We start from the raw sequence: 24,804 nt of genomic DNA, 5'->3' as shown, positions 1-24,804 counted from the left end.
ATTAAATATTAAGTAACTGCAGAAACACAAGTGCAAAAAGATAGACTTCCTGGTCCTATGAAAACTAAATTAAATGCTTTTGAAAGACTTGATATAAAGTATTTCAAAATTGCTTTGGGTTTAGATATGGATACACACGTAGTTAAAAATGAAACAATAAAAATATGGATGGATTTTACACTCATCTTTGGAAGGGTCTTTAGGTTTTTTCCCCTCTAAAGAGCCCAATGCTGGACATAGTGGATGATACATAGTGGATGAGAAGGAGACCATTAATTGTCTCATAAGAAGCCTTGCAGCTTTGACCTGGGACACTTGGAACATTTACTCTAGGGGGAGCCAGGCACTCTGTAAGAAGTCTATCTATCCTGAGACCACGGTGCTTTTAGGAAGCCCAAACTAGCCACATTGAGAGAAAAAGAGATGCCCTGTTAACTCCCAGCTATTCCAGCCATCTCAGCTTAGGGACCAGAAAAGTGAGTGAGGAAGCCATCTTGGATATCTATCCCAGTTGAGCTTTCAGATGACTCTAGCCCTAGCGAGAATCTGACTGCAACCTTATAAGAGATTCTGAGTGAGAAACATCCAACTGAGCCCAGTTTTCCCTCAGAATCATGAGAAATAATAATAACTTATTAATAATACAGTTAGTTTGTTATATAGCAACAGATAATCAGTCCTTTGTGGATGAAAGGAAAGAGTTACAAGAAAAAGGAGGTGGCCTCTAATGTCAAATACCATCAAGAGATCATGGAGGATGAGAAAAGGCCATTGTGGTTAGCAACTGAGAAGTCATCATTGTCCTTTAAGCATTGCAGTTTCAATACAATGGTGGGAGCAGCAGCCAAACTGGAAGTGTTCTAGGGCAAGAGAGTGGTACGAAATTGATAAAATGGTAGATTGGTCTTTTTTCTTTCTTTCTTTTTTAATAGTTTAACATTCAGTGATGATCCTTGCCTGAATAAATTATCTTATTGGAGATTGCAAAATGGTGATTTTCTAATTCTATCAGTCCTTCTACATTTATTAGCTACATTCTTCTATAAAGGAGAGTTTTCCCTCATCAATTGGGAATGAACCTAATTTCTTCCAAAAATGGCAGGTTAAATGTTTCATTCTTTCTCTTTAATTATCAATTTCCAGACAAAGAAGTTGGTGTCATAGTATTTCCATTGGTGCAAATGAGTTTTTTTCTCCTTTCACTCGTTCTCTCTTTGAGTATCATTATGGACTCACATGTGGACTCATGTATCACATTTATTCAATGTGTTACAATCAATTACAGACCAAGTTAGTCTTTAAAGAAGTAATGGAGGATAGGGCTAAGAATGTGGTCAGAAAATTCCTGGAAGAATACACTGGTTAAAGAAATACACACACACACACACTCTTATCCTTATCAGTAATCAAAAAATGAAAATCAAAGCTATATAAAGGAGAAAAAAACTATAAAATATTCAATTCTGCTACTGGATATATAACCCCCCCCAAATTCTCACAGGTCACAATAAGGGGCATATATGAATATATTCACAGCAGTATTGTTTTTGGTTGTTGGGAGTTGGAGACAATGTGGGTGTCCATAACTGAAGAAGTCCTTGAGCAAAATGTGGTGGATAAGTACTATGCAGTAGTTAGAAGCAATGGACTAGATCTTAAAAACATGTTGCTGCAAGGAAGAAAAAAAGAAAAAATATATTTTATAATACTATCTACATAAGAAAAAAACACATGCATCTAAAACAATGGTACACATTTCAAATAGACACCTGCAGACAAAAGGATGTACACTAAACAGACTGGAATGTTTTCCTACGGTGAGAAAGGGGAATGAGGTTGGAAAACATGGATAAAAGAGAATAAAAAATAAATAAACCAATGTGAGAGGCTTTGCAAGTCAGGAATAAGATCAAGTTAATCCCCTCTATTTAAGTAAAAATAAACAAATGACTAAATAAATAAATTGCTACTACAATCATTCTGGAAAGTAAAATCTTTAAAAACATTGACCTAGCAATTCTACTTTTAGGAATCTAGCCTAAGCAAATAGAAACTAACACTTGTTAGTGTTGTAACAGTGAGAAAAATGGTCAGCATGTGTTCCTTTGCCCTCACCCACACCCTGCAATATATATCCCCAGGTGTTTCAGGGAAGCCTCAGAGGTGTTTCACAGGTGTTTGTGATATGCTTGTGAACAAGTGTAGTCACGTGGTATTGGTACTTAAATTCATCATCTCCAGCTCCAGCCCCTTCCATTTGGCATTGCTATTTCCACTGCCTTTTCTGGGCATGGTTATGACTGTCACTGTCACTCATCTGGAGTCCTTCAGTTGCTAAGGTTGCAGAGTGTTATTCTGCAGCATAGCCAAGACTATCTTGCTCTTCTTTTGGTTTTACATATTAGAAGTCTATAATTGTGGGACTTCCCTGGTGGCACAGTGGTTAAGAATCCGCCTGCCAATGCAGAGGACATAGGTTCGAGCCCTGGTCCAGGAAGATCCCAAGTGCTGTGGAGCAACTAAGCCTGTGTGCCACAACTACTGAGCCCGCGTGCTGCAACTACTGAAGTTCCTGTGCCTAGAGCCCGTGCTCCAAAACAAGAGAAGCCATCGCATTGAGAAGCCTGCACGCTGCAACGAAGAGTAGCCCCCGTCGCCCGCGCGAAGCAACGAAGACCTAATGCAGCCAAAAATAAATAAATAATAAAGTTAAAGTTAGTCTATCATTGTTACAAGTTTTCAGGAAATAACTCTTTCAGTATTTTCTTACAATCTCCCTCCATTACCAACACCCCCCCCCCCCCCCGCCAAGTTTTTGCAAACCATGCTGGAAGACAAATGCAAGTAATAGATATGCTGGGCTGGAAAGTGAAATGGGAAATGTAAATCAAAACCACAATGAGATACAACTTCACATCAATTAGGATGGCTAGGCTAATATAAAAAATGGGGGCTTCCCTGGTGGCACAGTGGTTGAGAGTCCGCCTGCCGATGCCCCGTTCGTGCCCCGGTCCGGGAGGATCCTGCATGCCGTGGGGCAGCTGGGCCCGTGAGCCATGGCCGCTGAGCCTGCGCGTCTGCAGCCTGTGCATCCGGAGCCTGTGCTCCGCAATGGGAGAGGCCACAGCAGTGAGAGGCCCGCATACCGCAAAAAAAAAAAAGGAAAATAACAAGTGTTGATGAGGATGTAGAGAAATTGGAACCTTTGTGCATTGTCGATGGGAATGTTAAAATGGTGTAGCCACTGTGGAAAATATTTTGATGGTTCCTCAAAAAGTTAAGCATAGAATTACCATATGATGCACCAATTCCACTCCAAGGTAGAATTCAACAGAATGGAAAGCAGGGACTCAAGTAATACTTGCATACCAATGTTCATAGCAATATTATTCACAATAGCCAAAGGTGAAAGCAACATAAATGTCCATTGATGGAGGAATGGATAGACAAAATGTGGTGTATACATACAATGGTGTATTATTCAGCTTTAAAAAATGAAATTCTGATACATGCTAACATGGTTGAACCTTGAAAACATTATGCTAAGTGAAATAAGCCAAAGTCAAAAGGACAAATATTGTATGAGGTACTTAGAATAGGCAAATTCGTAGAAACAGAAAGTAGAATGGAGGGAGGTACCAGGGACTCGGGGAAGGGGAGAGTGGGAGAATTATGTTTAATAGATACAGAGATTCTGTTTGGGATGATGAAAAAGTTCTGGAAATATATGGTAGTGATGGTTGAATATTGTGAATGTAGTTGCTATGGACCGAATTATGCACCCCTCCCGCCCCCCCACCCCCGCCCAATTCATATGTTGAAGTCCTAACCTCCCAATGTGATACGATTTGTAGATGCGGTCTTGGGGAGATTTTAGGTTTTGAGCTCATGAGGGTGGGGCCCTCAAGATGAGATTAATGCCTTTATAAGAAGGGACACCAGAGAGTTTGCTCTCTTTCTCCCCCCACCATGTGAGGACACAGTGGGAAATCAGCATCTATAAGCTAGGAAGGGAGCTCTCACCAGAAACTGACCACGTTGGCATCTTGATGTTGGACTTTCAGCCTCCAGAACTGTGAGAAAATAAATTTCAGTTGTTTAAACCACCAGCCTATGGTATTTTGTTATGGCAGCCCGAACTAAGATAGTAGCTAATGCCACTGAGTTGTATACCTGAAAATCGTTAAAATGATAAAGTTATGATATGTATTTTTTACCACAATAAAACAAAATGGAAACAAAAAGTGAAAAGGGCAATTCTGGTATCTTGCCTCTCTTTGTAAATCTGCCGGTGCCAATCTTAGGACATTAGTAATTGTATAGTAGTGACTCTAGGCAACTCCCTCAGCCCTTCTGCCTTATATGAATGAGGTTAGTGAGGATTAGAGAAATAAACTGAATTAACCAGGATCGTAGTTCTCTCTTCCCCATCCTGTATTCCCTACCTTCAGGAATGGCACCACTATCACCCAGTTGCCCAAGCCAAAAATCTGTCATCTTTGATTCTCTCTCACCTCCCTCAACAGCTATGTCTTGGTGATTCTACTACCTTAATATCTCTCTATTCCTACCATCTCTGCCTCAGTTTGGGCCACTTTCATCCCTTGCCTATTATGATAGCTTTTTACCTGGTTTTATTACCTCTCTTCATATTCCCTTCCAGTCTATTTTCTACAAAGCAGCCAGAGTCTTTCCAAAGTCTAATCTGATCACGTCACTCTCATTAAACCTTTCAATAGCTCCCTTTAGTTACTTGGGGTAAGTTCAAATGCCTCAACCCGGCACTCAAGACTCTTCATGGTCTTCTGGTCTATTCTTAACTCTCCAGTCTGATCTCTCAGCTCACCACCCAGGCTGGGCTCCAGCCCTATTAAACTTGCGGTTTCCTAAACACATCATGCTCGTCTCTCTTCCAGATCATTGCTGGAGGATGGAAATTTTCAGAGATAAAGGTCACAGGACACATGGATGTCATCCATTCTTTCTTTAACTGTCAAGGTGAGGCGGCCCAGGGCCTGGCCTGGCCCTCTCCCTTGTTTCTTCCTGTCCTGCAAGGCAGCCTCAGTGGGCTTCTTTAGTTACTGGATCAAACTGCTTTCCTGCCCCTTTTCTTCTAGGGGTGGTGGGCAAAACATGTGAGCAAACTGAAGTTGTAAGAGCTGAAACTGGAGCTTGGGCTTTGGAGTGGAAATAGGCCTGATTTCATTCAAGGCTGTGAGACCTATCAAAAGAGATAAGAACGCTATAGCTTATGGGCATTCTACAGTAGGCATTGGGAACCAAACCCAGCTAGTGATATGATGTTACCTGCCTTCTCTGCGACCAGAAAGTCAAGGGTGGGATTCAGGAAATACTAGGTGCTTTGGCTGATTATAGTCTTAATGTCTTCCCCCAGTCTGCTCCACCTGGTAAACTCTTACTCATTCTTAAATTCTTAACTTCTAAGAATATATCTCACCAGCCTCCAAGGAGATGGTAAACTCTTTAAAGTCCTGGACTGTATCTCTATCAATGTATCCTACTGTCTAGCATTGGTCACGATTGTATAAATGAAAAGATCATACACTTAGTTAAGTGTTAGGGTGTAATATGAAATGTATGCTGCCGAAGATTCATCCCCACTTCTCTCATGCGGCCAGCCCACCACTGTAGCACCATGCCTTGTCAACCTGTAGTTCTCTCTCTTCCTGCTCAGTCCCCAGTTGGTGGCTGCATGTTGGGAAAGGCTGAGCATCATATTTTATTGAAATGATCTATTCAGCAGTTTAGTTGCACTCCTACCCCCACGGCTGTACTTAGAGGCACCCCTAGTACAGGACTGTCTTTATTTTGCTCCCCCTATGGCTTTGATTTGAGAGTCAGAGAAACATGAAAGGAAAATGGGTTCAGTAACTAACATCAATCACATCCCAATCACATCCAAGGAGAGGAGGGTGCAAGGGGGTCATGAATCTGCAGAGTTCTTCTCTCATAAGAAAACTGTCAGCGCATCTCAAAAGCCTTTCTGCACCTCACAGTCTCTCCCTTTCTTGAGACTAGGCACAGCCGAGTTGGATGGCTTCCTGTCTTCTAACAACAAGGGGGTTTAAAGTAAGAAAGAGGAAGATAAAGTCAGAGAAAGGGGCGAGGGATCAGGCTGGCTTCTGCTCATAATTCAAGATGGGTCTCTGGACTCAGAGAAGGCAGCGCATCTCCATCTGTTTCGTTTCTGCTTCTGCTACCCTCTCTGGGTCCACAGGGACTGATTTACCACTGAGACACAGCCCAAGAAGGGAAGGGAGAGTTTCTTTCCTAAGTGTCTGAAAAGGAAAAACTTTGAGGAAACAGCCAAGAGAGGGAGAGGAGCGGAGTCCGTGGCTCTAGAGTGGGGAGAGGTGGAGGAAGGAGGCCGAGGCGGCACAACCCGTGGAATGGGAGCCTGCGGGCGGGCGGGCGCGCCGGCGGGCAGCAGCTACCCGGGACAAGCCCCCGCCAAACTCGCGGGCGCCGACATCGGCGCCACAGGCAGCCGCGGCGGAGCTCCAGGCACCGCCGGGCCTGGGTGGCGCGACGCCTTGCCCCGGAGGCCCGCGGCCTTATCCCGGAGGCGGACCGGGGGCGGAGCAGCCCCCGAAACTGGGCTCTCCCGGCGGACGGCCCTAAGCCTCACCGCCTCAGCAGCAGAAGATGCCCCACGGCGCCGCCCGCCCAGCCCGTGAGCCTCGGCCGGCCGAGGAGCTCGCCGCCCATTGGCGGCGGCGGCGCTGCGTCCCCACCCCCCTCCGCGTCCCCGCCCCCTCCGCTGCCGCCGCCGCTTCCCGGCTCCTCCTTCTCCTCCTTCGGGAACCGCCTCCGTCGCTGTCGCTGCCGCTGCCGCCGCCGCCGCCGCCGCCGCCGCTGCTGCCGCCGCCGCCGCCGCCGCCGCCGTCGCCGCCGTCGCCGCCGCCGCCGCCACCGCCGCCGCCGGCCCGGGCCCAGCCAGCGCCCGCCGCGCCAGAGTCGAGTCGCAGCCGGAGCTGCTGCTCGCGGCCCCGCCATGAGCGGAAGCGCCGCCGCCGCGGTCGCCGCCGCCGCCGCCTCAGCAGCCGCGGCCGCCGCGCACTTCCAGCCTCAGTCGTCGTCTCCCAGGCCGGGCCCCGCCGAGCTCGGGCCCCCGCGCCGTCCGCGCCCCCTGCCGCCGCCGCCCCGGCCCGAGCCCGCTGCAGCCGGCCGCCTCAGCCCTCCGGGCCACGGGCCTCTCCGGGCAGGCGCCCAGGGTGGCGGCGCCTGCGGCCGAGCGCCGGGAGCAGGTACGGGGTCCAGGAGCGGGCCAGGCGGGGAGGGGCGTGGGTTGGTCTCGGGTGTGTGTGTTGGGGGGCCGCCCAGAGGCGTGTGGTCCAGCCGCCCGGCCCCGCGGCGGGGGTGGAGCGTTGTCCGGGTCAGGTTAGTCCTGTGAGCCCTGTGTCTCCGCTGCGCGGAGCGGCTCACAAAGCGTTTTCCCCCCTGGTGGGTAACCCCCTCCCCTAGGGTGGTCAGGGCAGGACCTCTCTAGGTCTTCTCTGGGCGGCGGAGGAAACGGAGGTTTACAGGGGGAAGTGACTTGCCCAAGGTCACATAGCCGGCGAAAGTCGTAACCTGGCTGGGACCCAGGGTCACTATGGGCCGGCGCGGGCCCGGAGCAGGGGGCGCTGGGATGAGGAAGAGCCCCTAGCCCCGGAGAACCGAGAGAGATTGATCGCGGAGGAGGGGGCGCTAGGCCTCGGCCCCAGGCACGCCCACCCAGCGCTTTTGGGGCTGGCTTAGGAGAAAGGATCTCTTGCAGGCTGGGACGGAGGAGAGCGGCGGCTGATTTGGGGGATTCGTGGTGTCCTGGGGAGTCGCAGGGGGAGAGTCTCCTGTGAGGTTGTTCTCTCTGGGAAGAGGGCTTTCTTGAGTGAGTGGGTCAGAGCTTTGGAAAGTTCTTATTGCGGGGACCATTTGGTCTCTGCCAGGCCACCTTTCCCACCACTGCACGGACGAAACCAATCCAGCTGGAATTAATAGGTGGGAGGCCTGCCTGCTTTTGTGGAGACGCCTGTAAGGTGTCTTTTTCACGAAATGGCCCGAGTTTCGTTCCTGCCCCAAACAAGTGTATATATGGCCCTAGTAAAGACGTTTCTGCCACAGAAAGCCAAATGAGGTTTTCCCAGGTGGTCTGGACCTGTCACACTTGGGGAACCCCCAGAGAAAGCACAGCTATCCCAGGCGTGAAGGGGTAGGAAGTGAGAGGATTGGGACAGGTCACCCACCTGCCTGGCATGGAAGAGGGCCATGTACTGCATGGGATTCCCGTTTTTCTTTCGGGTGGGTTGTTTTTATTGTGGATGCATCTTGGAAAGGGACTTGGGGTTCTAGAGGCAACGGAGAGAGAGTAGTGTTATAGTCAATGAAGAGGGTCCTGTGGAGTTAGAAAACAGAAGCTGTAGAATGGGGGAAAAGGAGGAAATTTAGTCATTGTGGGGGAAGGGAGATGAAAGGGTTGCTTGAAGGGAGGGGGACAGTGTCTACTGTAGAGAAAAAGATTGGGCTGTTTTAAAGAGGGAGCCAAAGGTAATGAGCTTGAAAGGAGTCTGTTAGAGGTGGATGGTATCTTACAAGGTTGAGTAATAGGTATTGGTCTGCAATCACATCATTTTCTTTGAGTAAAGACAGTTGTAAGTACTTTTACATAATGTTTTGGGTACTCCCCATCCCCCCCATTCTCTCTCCTGTTCTAAGGCTGCTGGCCGTAGTATTGTCTTGGAAGTAAGCCTTGACAAAAGAGGGAAGGGAAAGACTAATTAGCAAATGCATTAATTAGGGCTCTTTGTCCAAGATGATTCCTTGTTTAAGTCAGCTGTTTTCTTGCTGCCCTCCCGCACCCTTTCCAGTTGTGGTGGCTGTTGGCAAGGTTCTTTGGGAAGAGCTGCCCTGATTCAGACAAGATGGGTTAAATTTTTCTAAAAAACTGAGAAAAACATATTTGACAGATATATATATAAGTATGAAAATTTACTTGTCAAAGACTTAAAATCAGGGAAGTGCAAATTGAAACATCAGTGACATGCCATTTCACACTCATCAGATTGGCAGAAATTAAATGCTGTGATAACCAAGTGTTAGTAAGGTTATGGGGAAATCACTTTTATATACTGCTAGTGGAAATGTAAATAGATACAGTCGCTCTGGAGAGTAGCATAGTGATGTCTAGCTGAAGGAGGGCAAGCAAATCCGTTCACCTAAAATGCCCATTTCTGGGTATATACTTTAAGAAATCTTTGCACACTTGTCCAAGAAAATAAGTACAAAAGAAGTATAGGAATGTTTATTGCTGCTTAAATGTCCACCAATAGGGAAATACATAAATTGTTAGATAGTCCCACACAATTGAATATTAGAGCACTGTGAAAAATAAACTATAGCCACATGCATTAAAATGGTTGAATCTTACAAACATAACAGGGGCTGGGGGAGTAAATAACAGAAGAATTATTAGAGAATGTTTCCACTTGCATAAAATCTGAAAACATGCAAAATAATATTGTCTGTGTCTGTGTACATATGTAGTAGTAGTATAAAAACATTCATGGTAACAACTAACACCAAATTCAGAGTAGTGGTTATCTCTCAGGAGAGTGGGTGAGGAATGGGATTGATCAGGGGTACACAGAGGGCTTTAGTTATATCTAGTATTCTATTATTAAACCTGAATCAGATAATTGCAAATTAAGATTTGCTTATCTTGGATGTAGGGTACAGAGATATTTAAATATTTTTCAGATATTTGAAATATTTCTCAACATGCAAAATAATTTCTTGTTTACATAGTAGAGGATTTTTGTCCCTTAATAGTGAAACTCTAGCTACAGGATCCACCCAGCACAGCCTGTTAGGCATGCTGGCTGGTGATCCTTTTCTCACCTCATTCTGACCCACAAAGCCTAGTTTTGTGATGGATGACTTTTATTTTGGAACAGCTGATAGGCACGTGGAGGATTTCCCAGTCTTTCTAAACTTCCTGGTGGACCTAGGTCAGCAGTTTGAATTTTGTCAAAATATAAGTGCTCCAGGGCATTCTGATCTATCAAATGTAGGGAGGGACCCAGAAATCTGATTCTGAACATGTTCCCTAGTAGATTCTCATGCCCACTAAAGTTTGAGAACCACTGCCTTAAGGTTTCTTCTGACTCTGGGCTGTACTTCTTCTCAGCTTTGCCCAGCCTAGTCCCCAGGCTGCCTTCTGTTGCCCCTCCTGCATGACTGGGACTAATTTGGACCCATGTGATATTTAGCTCTTTTGTAGGGCATAAAAGAGTGATCGGGTTGGAAGCCATTGAATGTTAAACCCTTCATAATCCAGGTTGTCTATTCCTCTTATTTTCATGCAGGTAGCTAAGGGGCCCACCACCCACTAGGGCTGTTTATCAGGTTTTATAAACTTTAACCACATGTATCACTGTGTATGGTTTTATAGTTAGGATAGGAGCAAAAAAGTGTCTGACTGAGAAGGAAAACTAGCAAATTGGAGAAAGTAAACCCCCAAAGGTAAGTGTATGTGATCATGCCTTTCTCTGCGGATGATAGTGATTGTTTGCATGTTTTAGCTTAGCACATGAATTTGAAATTCAGCTATTTGAACCTGTAGTCAAAGATTGGGGGCTTTAGGAACAACTGATTATTCCTCTAGATGGAAGAGTTTCCTTTCTCTCAAATTTGCTAGTTTTCCTTCTTTGCTAGACCCTTTTTCCTCTGGTCCTAATATGTTTATGAATGAATTTATATTAACGTGTGAGAATTTCTGGTAATGAAATTTGTGAAATGCTGTTTGTTGTTGGTGGCATTCTTCTTTTTGGAAACCTACTTTGGAGGTGCAGTTTTGCCCCAGGGCGCTGATTAGGGTTGTATAGGTTGTCCTCAGCACTGGGTGCTTGTTTTGTTTCGCAAGTGGGAGTAGAAACCCATTTTGTGCTCCGCTTACCAAGATGAACACCTTGTGTGGAAACTGTGTCCCCTTAGTGGGGGCACCCTTTTCTAATCCTCACAAAGGCCCTAGCATGGCCCTGCGGCTTTGTAACTGTTGGTCCAGCTGTTACCCGTCCATACTCACCACAGGCTCTGTGAAGAGGGCTGGTCATTGCTAGGCCTGAGACTCCAAAAGAGTTTTCTCCATGTGAGCTTTTCATGGGAAAGGGCCTACCCCTGGCTTTTCATTACCATGCTCAGTTGAACCAAAGAGTTTAACCAAAGAGTTCAGCTCAAAATTGTAAAATTTGTTATGGGTCTGGAGAAATTGTACAGAATAAACAATTTGATAAATACCATTATTTATGGAAAGACAATGAGAAAGAAATCATTAAAAAGACAAAAGCATCTGGTAAGTGAAGGAGAGAAAGTAGCTATGCGCCACATTTGCTCATGCAGCCACATAGTGCTCACTTTGAGGGGGAAATACGATACTATTTTTCTCTTCCTATTTCCCCCTACACTAGTATTCCTGAATTTCTTAAGACCTCAGGCTTTTTAGCCAATTTTGAAAATATTTTCCCATTTGTATTTTCCATAAAGCGGTTGTTTACGCTTCCTGCTGTTTCATTTTTTCTTGGAGAGAGAGGAAGGGGGAGTGCTGAACCAAGGGCAAGACTGGACTTCCTACTGCTTTTGCAAATAATGGCAGTGTGGTTTTTCAGAACAGTTGTCATGGAAGAGTGCTGTTCTGCGGGCTCAAGGGAGAGGTACAATTGGAAGTGGTTTCTATTGTCTTTTTTATTATTATTTTTAAACATAATTGAGGGTGATGGATAGAGGGTTCCATTGTGCTTTTGCTGCTGTCTTGAAGAAATTGTTTTTTAAAGAAAATGTATGTAAATAAAACTAAAAATGTTTAACAGAACTAGTCTTACGCCCACGCAAGGAGAATAAACAGTTCTCACCTATAAGCCTCACCCAAAGCAGTTTCAGGGTTTTTTTTCTGTTCTTAGTTTAAATGGATATTATTGCTATTCTAGGGACTGCTTGGGACAGTTAACCATGTTGGTCAGGTGGAGGAGAATGATGGGATTATACTAGAGTTTATCAGTAGCCCCCTCCAGTCATGATATGGAAAGCTGTCACTGTATTGTCTGCTTTTGTGATAAAATATGTGTAGAAATGAGGGAGAGATTGTAAGTTTTGATATAACCATTTGACCCTGTTGAAAGAAGGGAAGAAGTGGTAAAGAGGAAGAAATACATGCATGGAAGAGAGAGCTGCAAGCAATTAAGTAGTAGAACATTTTGTAGTGCTTCTGGGATGTACCTTGAGTTGAAAGTCACCTGTCAGTATCTGTTCTGCTTCAGCACCTTTGATTTCAGTGTTTGCAGATGGTGCTCACTGATCTTTAGTTGAAGTCTGTTTTGTTGTCACAGAGCTGGAAAGCGAGCAGTTTTGAAGACTACACTGAAGTAGTAGGGGAGGTAAAGTAAAACAAGTATTCATTTCATAATCACTTGTGCAACTAGAAGATGGGACTCTAATAATTTAAAAAAAGTATTTTCATTTGGCTTTTAGACTATTTAATTTTTAAAAATTTTTAATAGATTTGTCTTCCTATGTAGATTTTTGCTGCCGCCTGAATACATGTTTGAGTGAGCACCTACTGGATGCTGGTAATACCAGAACTAGCCACTGATTCATTGGGGTGATAGCTTCACTGTCAGAGAGTTCATTACCTGAAGTACTGAGAACAGCACAAAGGAGTATGTTTCAGCTCCTGCTTTCTTTTCTCCCCCTTTTCATGCTCCCTTCTGTTCCCTGGCCTTTTGGGCTTGGTGGTGATCTCTCCATCTGTCAGAACAGGTCCTGTCCTTTACTCTCCTCATGGGAGGGGTACAGAGGCTTTGTAGAACCTTTGGGCTGGACACCTACAAGTAAAACCCCTCGAACAATATTGAACCAGACCCGAAGGCCTCCAGAGCGGCCCCAGCTCCTCTTCTTTCGTTGCTGCCTATGTTGCCACCACCCACACTTTGCTGTGGAGCCTGGAAGGTGCCCCCCTCACCCCCAGTCATACAAAGAGGCTTTGTGCTCTGAGGATGTTTTAAAGGCGGGATCACTGTAATTATAATTCCCTAAGCACAACCAAGTAATGGGGGCAGACAGGGTAAAGATGGTATCCAAGTACTTGTTGGTAGGGAGAAGTCAGGCGGGGATTAAAAGCATCTGGAGACAGTACCAAAATGGATAATGGAGCGTTGTTGGTAATGCTGACAGGAATGTGTTTAAGTGAGTACATTTCAAGGTTTTAAATTCTAATACTTGCAAGATACGTGAAGCTTTAAAAAGCACAAGACAGCCGGAACTTTATTTTTCTAGTCTAAAACTGTAACTGAAAAGTACTTTACAGTGGGACTTCCGTGATGGCACAGTGGTTAGGAATCCGCCTGCCAATGCAGGGGACACAGGTTGGAGCCCTGGTCCAGGAAGATCCCACATGCCGCGGAGCAACTAAGCCTGTGCGCCACAAGTACTGAGCCTGTGCTCTAGAGCCCGTGAGCCACAACTACTGAGCCCACGTGCCACAACTACTGAAGCCCGCGTGCCTAGAGCCCCTGCTCCACAACAAGAGAAGCCACCACAGTGAGAAGCACGCACACTGCAATGAAGAGTGGTCCCCACTTGCCGCAGCTGGAGAAAGCCTGCGTGCAGCAACGAAGAACCAAGACAGCCAAAAATAAATAAATAATAAACAAATTTTTTTTTAAAAGTACTTTACAAGAAGGTATGTAGAAATCCAGGCCTACTTTGTTTTATGCTTGTGTTGCCAGAATGATTGATTGCCCAAGAAAGCCAAATCATGGCATGTTCTTACTAATCTTTTTTTTTTTTTTTTTAAGTTTCTAAAAGTTAGCACTGACTGACATCTTGGGAAGCTGATTTCCCCCTCCCACCACCAGAAAAAAATCAATGAATCTGGGGATATGTGTTTAGCCTCTATCAACCATCTTGTCATGATGTGCTTCTAAGATCTGTTGGCAATCAATCTTCTAGTGAACACTTTTTTTTACTATGTTAACTATTAGTATATTACTTTTACTAGTGTGTCAAATGTCTTTCTTCCTTCCTTCCTCCCTCCCTCCCTTCCTCCCTCCCTCCTTCCCTTCTTTCATTCCTTCCTTCCTTCTGCTCCCTCCCTCCCTTCCTTCCTTCTTTCTTTCCTCCCTTTCTCTCTTTCCTTCCTTCCTTCCTTTCTCTCTCTCTCTCCCTTTTTAACTGACAAATAAAATTGTATGTATTTAAAGTGTGCAGTGTGATGGTTTGATAGTTGTGTACATGGCAAAATGATTACCATGGTCAGGTTAATTAATACATTCATCACCTCACATAACTACCTTTTTTCTTGGTGAGAATGCTTAAGATCTATTTTCTCAGCAAATTTCAAGTATACAATACTATTAACTATAGTCACCATGCTGTACATTAGAGCCTCAGAACTTATCTTATAACTGAAGGGTTGTGCCTTTTGACCAACATCTCATTTCCTCCACTCCCCAGGCCCTGGTAACCACCATTCTACTCTCTGTTTCCATGAGTTTGACTTTTATATTAAAAACCAAATTATTACTATTATTATTTTTTTAGATTCTACATATAAGTGACATCTTAAAGTATTTGTCTTTCTCTCTTTGGCTTATTTCACTTTACATTATGTCCTCCAGTTTCATCCATGTTGTTGCAAATGGCAGGATTTACTCCTTTCTTCATGGCTGAATAATATTCCATTGTTTGTATACACCACAACTTCTTCATCCACTCATTCATCAGACACTTAGGTTCTTTCTCTATCTTAGCTATTGTGAATAATGCTGCAATGAACAGGGGATTGCAGATATCTTGAGGAAGTCTGCCTTAAATTTATCATCATATAAGAACACTGGGTAGTCCATTACAAAGATATTGCCCAAATAATCCTTAGGAAGACTGTATCAATCTGACAGCTAAATTTTATGAGATTTAAAAATATACAAGGTTCCATTTTATCTGCTTTTAATGAAAAGTAAGGATGATTACCCCTGTTTTAGGCAAGTATACTGCTCAGCAGTGACTTAACATTTTACCAACTGTTACTTGGCTGCTTCATTTGTAATACATATTTCTTACAATACATATACATATAACCTCTGACTGTTTACTTCACTGCTCTGGTGGCCAGTAAAAGTAACAATAAAACATTTATTGAATGCCTACTATGTACCAGACACAGTGAGGATTTCAGATTTGATTCAGATATACAACAGTTTAGCAATAGACTCCGACAGTGTGTTAGTTGACCAAACAAATTTTTGGGTTTGAGAACATCAAAATTGCATAAATAGTAGTGATATGATATAATCATTATAATTAACATTGCTAAAGCACAGATCTGATCAGGTCACAAATTTAACTGGCTGCCTTGTAAGTAAAATATTTTTTGGTTTGGCATTCAAGGCCAGCATAATTGGGTCTTCATTATTCCAGTCTCTACTATTCTTCGTGAATATTCTGCAGGGAAGTGTAATGCCCTGTTTCCATGTGTGTGTATCACTTTTTCACCTCTGTTTGTTTGATTGTTGCTTCAGCTTTAATTTTTCCTATCTTCTCCAAATCCTGCTTATTTTTGAATATCTAGATAATAGTGGTCACTTACTGTGTGCTTATTATATGCAAGGCTCTGTTCTAAGTGGTTTACCTGGATTAATTCATTTAATTTTCACTACAGTCCTCTAAGGTTGATGCTTTTATCATCTTTATTGTGCAGATGAAGAAACTGGAGCAGAGAGGTTAAATAACTTGCTAAAGATGACGCAGCTATTAAGAGTGTTATCTAGGATATGAACCCAAGCCGTCTTATTCCAGAGTCTGTATTTTTAGCCATCATGCTTTACGTCTCACTTTATAGATAGCCTAAGCAAACATAGCAGTTAAGTTTTGGTAACAAGATTGAACATAAGCAAAGGTGACCACTGTCTTAGCCACTAGAGAGAATTTGCAGTCTTCAGTTTTACCTTTGTTCCTCCTGAGAAATACACTCCTTTTAAGTTCTCAATTTTTGTGTTAGGATTATTTAATTAAATTTCTTTTTAGTCATTCATTACTTTTTCACATAATAAGGAGTAGGAGTACCTGCATTGGAGTGGGTTCACCTCAGATCAGGCATATTTAAATTGCTTCTTGGAAAATCTCCCATGTTCTGTGATTCTGAACATTGGTCTTAACTCAGTGCTTGTTTGGTCACTTAAGCAGATACAAAACTTCTCATAGAAAAATTTGGCCCTATTCAGAATCCCACCTTTTTGTGGATATGAGTACCTCCCTCTCTGAAATTAGTGTAAGAATGGATGTTAGACTTCTTTTTAGCCTTCTTAATTTCCATAATAAACTTTGATTTGTCACAAGCTAAAGCATAAATATATCCCTTTATTCAGTGGTATAGAATATGAATATTTCAGGCATCAGTTGGAGAGCCTGGTGCTGTGTTGATGCTGTCTGACATAGTAGATTATTTGAGGAAGATAATGTAGCATAGTGGTTCCCAAATGAACTACTTCAAACTTGGTTGGAATGCTTGTTGAAAATTCTGTCTTTAGGTGGCCCAAAGTTGGAATCTGAGATTAAATTTTCTCAAGCAGTTATAGTGTTTCTAATATTATTTCGTTTATGTTGTGGGCTTAATAGACATTGGTGGGCCATCCATTTAGAAAATGTTCAATGGGAAAATGGGATTCTAAGGTCAAAACAAGGTACAGTAGTTTTAGACTTTTGGAACATGTCCTGTTTTTGAGTTGAGCACTGCCAACTCAGTCTTTTTCTTTGTTTATGGATAGTTGGAAAAGAAAAATGAATTCTCCACCTTTCAAATTACTAAGCAATATGAGAATTAATTCATAGGAGGAAGATAGTCTTCTATTCAGGCAGGATAAAAGCTGATTAAATCGAGATAATTGAGGAATTTCCACCCATTTACTGGTTTGCATTTCTTTAAGAACCTTAGCATCAGAACACCTCTAGAGTTACAGTATGTTTGGGACTCTAATGGAAGACATTGTTGACTGTCTTTGCTGTATATGAAGAATATGAGTCATGAATTCTTGTGATCTAATTATCCAGTATTTCTGTTAAAAACTGTGCATATATTGAAAACAGAAATTACTATTCCATGATATTTTTGAGCTTTAACTTTAAATAAAAGCCACCGTTGTGTGCTTAACAACAACAACAAACAACAACAGTTAAACCCAAAACCCTACAAAGGCAACAAGTCAAAAGATTTGCCTTAAAGTGAATCTGTGTTTAATTCATGAAATTATTAATGTCCATGAGATAAAACTAAAGTCAGAATTTGACTCTAGAATGTTTAGGTAATTCTGTACATATTTTGAGTCTAGCTTTTGGTAGAAGAAAATCTTTTAAAAATGAACTCTGTCTCAATTGCCATAAATGATTTTAAGAAACAATTGTGTGGGTTGGGGATAGAAATCAAACTAGTTTTACCATACCAAAATCTTTTTATAGCACTTTTGAGATGTAAACATGTTCCTTTCTTTTTTTTTCATTTTCTTTTTTTTCATTTTTTAACATCTTTATTAGAAACATGTTTCCTTTCGAAATAGAATTGTTTGATAGAATAGTTATATTATTTTTCCTGATGCTATGTAATTAAAAACCCAAGGCCCAAATTTATCTTGTCTTGATTAAAACTTTCTTTGTATGGAAGAAAAGTTATCAAATGGAAAAGGAGCTTTAGAAATTTTGATTTTGAGATTGCTTTAAGAAGGGAGAGGCAAGTCAAGTTGGGTTTGGGCCCCACAGAATTGACTGTGCTACTTCCTGTGTCTGGAAAGCTCAGAGAGAGGGGGCTGTGCTGCCTTGGGGCGGGGCATAAGCCTGGTAGGAACTAGAAGTGAAACTGGAAGTGCCTTAAAAGAGCAGATCGTTGTGTTAGCCCGAGTCAGGCTGGCTAAGCAGTGAGACAGTAGGATTCTCAAGCACACATGTATATGTCGTTACTTTGGCAGATTTCCTGAGAAAGTCAACATGTTTGCCTGTGACTCAGGGCAGACCTGAAGACTCCGTGGAGAAAAATGAGAGAAGAGCAAAGGAAGAAGGGCTTTAGGGTGCAGGTTTTGAAAGAAAATGTCAGCCTCTGAGGGAGGCAGCAGGAAGTTAAAGGTGGAATTCTGGGGACATTTTCCCCTCCCCACAAGCTATGTAGAGGTGGAGGCTGCAGTATGGAAGTGGAGGGTAGATACACTTGTAAATGTTGATAAAAGTATCCTTGTTAGAGCAGAAAAGGTGTATGTATCCCTGCGCTTTGTTTTAAAATGATGGATTCCCATTACAGTATTTGTGATACAAACAGAGGTTAGCTATTCGTACGTAATTTTATTATGCCTGGAGTTAACATTCAAATTAACTTATTTTAAAAGAAAAATGAGAACTTATGATATAATATTGACACCTAAGAGCGGTACATTTCCAGGGTGGTTTTAATGGTAGTTATGTGCTATCTGTCATGCACAAAAGATGACACTGCTAACATGCTCTGCCTAACTAGGGCATGCAGTGCTGATGTTTTTCCCACAGGAGTGATAGATTTAAATTCAAAGAGGTTAAAAACCACCGCTCTTTTTGCTGGCCTCCCCCCTTCCCATCCCCAGAAACCACTCATAATACCCTGTGTGTGGATAGGTGCGGGTAATATGGATTGTGGTTAGGTTTATGGCTCAGAGGTAGACCGGCTTTTTAACACTTCAGTTTACTTACGCATCACCCCGGGATCTAGTTAAAAAGCAGATTCCTAGCAAGGGCACAGGTGATGGAGTAGTGGCACTCAAACTTTAGCCTGCATGATAGTTACGTGGAGGGCTGGTTAAAAGGAAGGTTACTAGGCCCCCGCTTCCTGAGCTTTTGATTCACTGTACTAGGGTGGGGTCTTTTAAACAAATTACTAGGTGATGCTAATGCAGCGGTTGGGGGAGTGTGGGGATATTTTGAGAACCACTGAGGTAGGGTGTAAACAACCCTGAGGAGATTCAAACTGTTCCTCTTGGTTTCTTGAGCATTATTTTATAACTGAACTGAAAATGGTGAGAAAAAAAAGGTTGCAGAAAGTAATAAGGTGATTAATACTGTTCATGTTGAGCAAACAACACCTCCTAAAGCAATTTTGTGTGTTTTATTGTGGTGAGTATGTGTCTGTCTAGAAAAAAGTCAGTGATAAACCCCATCAAAATGATGATGAAAAGTAAAGATTACTTCTGGAGAAAGATCCAGCATTATGGAGGGTGGGATTTTAGCTTTCTATGTAAGTTTTTCATTTCTAATGAAGATATTTTACTTCTATTTATGTAAGTAATTTTATAAAAAGGTAAAAGAAATCTGGGCCTGTACCTTCTATTTACTTCTCCACGCCTGTCCTTCACCCATTTCCACCTGGTTCTCTGCCCCAGGGAAAGAGTTCCCAGGTCTTCTGGTTTCTGGTTGGGTTCAGCCTTAAGAGGATATTGAAGGGAAGAAGAATGAGGTCAAAATATTTATTCTCTCTCCACTCAGGGTAGCCGGCCTTATATTACCTGGGTTCTGGTACTCTGTGTCCTGTCTTTTTGGGAGCCAGAGTGATAATTGTTATGCTATAGCTAGTCCTGTTCATCCCCTGTCGTTTCTGTAGGCCTCACCTCCCAACTTTGTAATTATTACTTTTATAAATAAACCCCCTTCAGATTATTCTAATTTGAGTTTGCCATCTCTTCACTGTTGGGGTAATGACTGATGGACTCTCCATTCTTATTCCTCTCCTTACTATAATCCCAGAGGTAGTGACAGTGCTATTTAGATATGTGTATCTTTCCATACATTTTCTATACATAGCGTGGCTGTCAAATAAACAAATAAATAAAACACAAGGGATCATATTGTACTTCCTATTCTTTACATTGTTTTTTTTACATCATACTATATTGCGACCAGCTTTCTACATCAGTGTAATCTACCTCATTTTTAATAACTGTAATATTCCATTGTATTTGATAATGAATGTACCACAATTTAACCAGTTCCTTATATATTTAACATGACATTTTAAATCATATACTGAATTTTCATTAATACTTAGATCTGTTTCTCACTGTTCTATTGCTCTGTCAGTATTCTGGCACCAATATTACATGTTTTACTTATTGTAGTTTTATATGGATAAATGCTTTGTAGGGCATCTCCTTGTAGTTATTATTATTTTGAAAAAAGACTTTTGCCTTTCATTACATGCTTTTCCCCACCGTCCGGATATATTTTTTAAAAGTTTTTGTCAGGATTACTGCAAAAATCCCATTGATACAGAGATTGGAAAAGCATTAAATTTATGAGGTTGGAAATAGTTGACCTCATCGCACTGTTAACATCTGTCAATCTATTAACATGATTTCTTTCCCCTTTTCTTATATAGTATGTGCCTTAGTAGAGCTTAGTAGTGCCATAGTATGTGCCTTAGTAGGGCTTTGTAGTTTAATTCACATAATGTCAATTCCATAGTATTTTATGTTCTTCTTTTTTAAAAAAATTTATTTATTTATTTATTTTGGCTGTGTTGGGTCTTTGTTGCCGCACGCGGGCTTTCTCTAGTTGCGGCGAGCCGGGGCTACTCTTTGTTGCAGTGCGTGGTCTTCTCACTGCAGTGGCTTCTCTTGTTGTAGAGCATGGGCTCTAGGTGTGCAGGCTGCAGTAGTTGTGGCACTTGGCCTCAGTCGTTGTGACTCGTGGGCTCTAGAGCGCAGGCTCAGTAGTTGTGGCACACAGGCTTAGTTGCTCTGCGGCATGTGGGATCTTCCCAGACCAGGGCTCAAACCCGTGTCCCTGCATTGGCAGGTGGATTCTTAACCACCGCACCACTAGGGAAGCCCCTCTTCTTACTTTGACAGTGGGATGTTTTTCATCATATATTTTGAGCTTTGCTGATGTTAGGAAAAGCTGTTGATTTTTGTATATTTATTTAAATACCTGCCAATTTCCTGAGCTCTTTCAGTCATTTTAGTAATTTTTCATAGATTTTTCTTGAGTATTCCAGTTGGACAACTCTATTATTGGACAATGCTGCTAATTTAGGCTCCTTTTCAATACTTTCCTCTGTTATTTTTCTTTCTTATTTCATTGGCTACACTGTAACATCCAGAAAATGTCATATTCAGTATTTGACTGTAGCATAAAGAGGCTGCCTCAGTTGTGTTTCACTGTTCATTGTGGGGTTGACTGTGGGTCTGAAAGCTAACAAGTTAAAGAAGTAGTATTTTTATTTATTAAGTGCTTTTCTTAGAAAGAATAAGTTTGTCAAATGCCTTCCAACTCAGTTATCTACCCTTGGAGGTTATGTCTCTTTTTACTTATTTATATGCTGAATTACATTAATCAATTTTTAGTATGGAATTATCCCTAAATTTCTGTAATGGAGCTCATAGTACTGGATTGATTTGTTAGTATTTAGGGCTTTGGTATATAATCACAAGAGAGAAGGCCTGTAAGTTTCCTTCCTCGTACCATTCTTGATATAAGGATTTTGGTAGCAAGGAAAAATAGCCTTTTGGAAGGAAAGACAGTAACCATTTCTATTTTGTTTTTTAGCTTATTCCATTCAGTTTTCGGTTTTTGGTGTGGGTATGTGTGTTGCGGGGGGGTAGTCAATTTTGGCAAATTGTTTTTTTAAGAAAATTAAATTCTTTTCCAGATTTAAAAAAAAGTATGAGTGAGTTCATTATGTATGTTCTTTTACTTTTTAAAATTTTCTCTGTAAATGATTTTATGAACTTTCTTCATAAGCTATATTTTGTTCTATTTTGATTAGATTAAAATCTCCCGGCCTATTTCCTCATCTGTAAAATAGGTATAATGAAAATGAGCTAATATATGTGCCAACTACATAGTAAGCAATCAAATGATTGTTGCTGTTATTTTTTTTTTAAATGAGTATTTTTATTCTTAGATCTATTATTTCTATGTTTTTGTATACTGATTGAGGAATTTCTGTTCTTTATTAAATTCTGTCTATACACCTTAAAAGATTTTTAAAATGTATATATTTATTGTCCTCTGATTATAAAAATGCACGTTGCAAAAAATTCAAACATTATAGAAATATGTATCAGAGAAAATTAAGTCCCTTTATCTGAATTCTTCAGAGATCAGTGAGAACAGGTTTATGTGTATACTCGTGTGTGTGTGTGTTTTACTCTGCACATACATATATGTGTATGTGTATAAATTTATAAAAAGTGGGACCATATTGTATATATGGTTTTGAAACTTTCTTGTTTCCACTTTATATCTTGGATCCCTTTCCAAGTCAGTATTTATAGACCTAGTTATTCTTTGCTAAAACCTTTATTTGACGTGATATATTTATAAAACATGCACATCTTGTAAGTTTGCCAATCAGTGAATCATCACAATGTGAACACACTTCTGTAACCAACAGTCAGGTCAGGAAATACAATATTACAGTTACCCCAGACACCTTCCATTGTGCCCCCTACCTCATTCTTTTATAAAATTTAACAGCTTTGTTGAGATATAACTCACATATCACACAGCTCACCCATACTAAGGGTACAGTTCAGTGGCTTTTAGTATTTTGGTATATTCATAATTGTGCAGCCATCACTATTGTCTAATTCCAGAATCTTTTCATTGCTCAGAAAAGAAACCCTGTACCCACTGGCAGTCAGTCTCCATTTCCTCCCACCCCAAGCTTAGGAAACAACTACCTACTTTTCTTTTTCTATAGATTTGCCTATTCTGGACCTTTTATAGTGGAATCATACAATATATAGTCTTTTATGACTGGCTTCTTTCACTTAGCATAGTGCTTTCAGGTTCATCCATGTTGTAACATATATCAACGTTTCATTCCTTTTCATGACCAAATAATACTCAGTGTATGTATATACTACATTTTATTTATTCATCTATCAATTAATGGACATTTGGGTTGCATTCACTTTTGGGCTAATATGATAATGCTCCTGTGAACATTTGTGTACTAGATTTTGCATGGACATATGTTTACATTTCTTTAAGATACACACACACACACACATCACTCCAGGAGTGAAATTACTGGGTGAAATTATAACTCTGTGTTTAACCTTTTGAGGAATTGCCAAACTGTTTTCCAAGGTGGTTGTACCATTTCATTTTCCATTTCCACCAGCAATGTATGAGAGTCCTGATTTCTTCACATTATCATCAAAACCTGTTACTGTCTGTCTTTCTTATCATAATCATCCTACTGGGGGTGCATTGGTAGTTCATTGTGGTCTGCATTTCCCTAGTGGCTAATAATATTGAGCATCTTTTCATGTGTTATTGATCCATGTAGATTTTAAAAAGGCTTTTAAACTTTCTCTAATTGTCAGAGGCAGAGCTAAATAGTATTTTTAGTGTCCTCATAATTTTTATACAAGCATTTCAGTACATCTGTACTTCTCCACTCTTTATTTTTTCTATATAAATATACTCTATAGTTCTATTTATCTGTTTTTATAAATTACATATTTTCTTTTGAAAATGATTTTTTAAATGTTTTCATGTAGCCAGATTTACAATAGAATTTTATTTTATTTTTTAAATTTATTATTTATTTTTGGCTGCGTTGGGTCTTTGTTGCTGTGTGTGGGCTTTCTCTAGTTGCGGCGAGCGGGGGCTACTCTTCGTTGAGGTGTGCAGGCTTCTCATTGCGATGGCTTCACTTCTTGCAGAGCACGGGCTCTAGGTGCACGGGCTTCAGTAGTTGTGCCGCGCAGGCTCAGTAGTCATGGCGCGCAGGCTTAGTTGCTCCGTGGCATGTGGGATCTTCCTGGACCAGGGATCGAACCCATTTCCCCTGCATTGGCAGGTGGATTCTTAACCAATGCACCACCAGGGAAGTCCCTTTACAATAGAATTTTAAATTGTTTTGCTGTTGCCTTCCATTCTTCGCTATGCAATAAATGTAAATCAATTCATTGGGTGAGTACTGTGAATCATTTCGTTGGGTGAGTACTGTAGTTTTCAGGATCCATGTTTTCACAGATTATGTTTAAGATTACATGAGTTGATCTATATGACTTATTTAAACATTTCAAAGGTATGGTTAAGATTTTCATTTCATTGATGTAATTCAGAGCTTTGTTTGCTCCAAATTCATCAGGAGTTTCAAGGTAATATTTTTCAGTCAGTTACCCTTCCAGGGAGAACAGCCTGGGGTAGGGGGTTTGCAGAGAAAAATGATATAGTCTGTTTCTTTGTGATCAGAGAGATAAATAGGGAAACCAGATGGACAGACCGGAGAGCATGGTTCCATTATTTGGAAGAATCAACTAATCCCAGAGCATCATATCTACTTGCCTTTGTTCAAATATAATATGTATATATCTGTCTTCATATTTGTGTGATTCATCAGTTCCACTATTCTGTCCATGACCCCTTTTCTGAGTTATTACAAATAGTTTTTGTCCAGTGTACTTTGCCTTAGCCAAAAGTTCATATTGAAAACAGTTCATATTGAAATCTAAATGGAAATACTCCTTGAAGAGTCTATAGGGGATGGCCCACAGGATGATATTGTGAGTTTTCCAAGGCATAGGGGCTAGTATTCAATTATATGGGCCCAGAAACTGGGTTTTTTTCTGCATGTCTACAGGTGATCAGAAGACTCATGCTGTCTAAATAACAGAAGACTTATATCCATACTGAAAGTACAAGTTCATTAATTTGTAATGTGAAAGGGCCTTTCTAATGATTTAAATGCAACAGATAAATATGAATGTCTACTGTGTACCAGGCCTACTT

Source organism: Phocoena phocoena, chromosome 6, assembly GCF_963924675.1.
Source record: "Phocoena phocoena chromosome 6, mPhoPho1.1, whole genome shotgun sequence".
Lineage (NCBI taxonomy): Eukaryota > Metazoa > Chordata > Mammalia > Artiodactyla > Phocoenidae > Phocoena > Phocoena phocoena.
The sequence above is the reverse complement of the archived record's forward strand: the minus strand, read 5'-3'. Positions refer to the sequence as shown.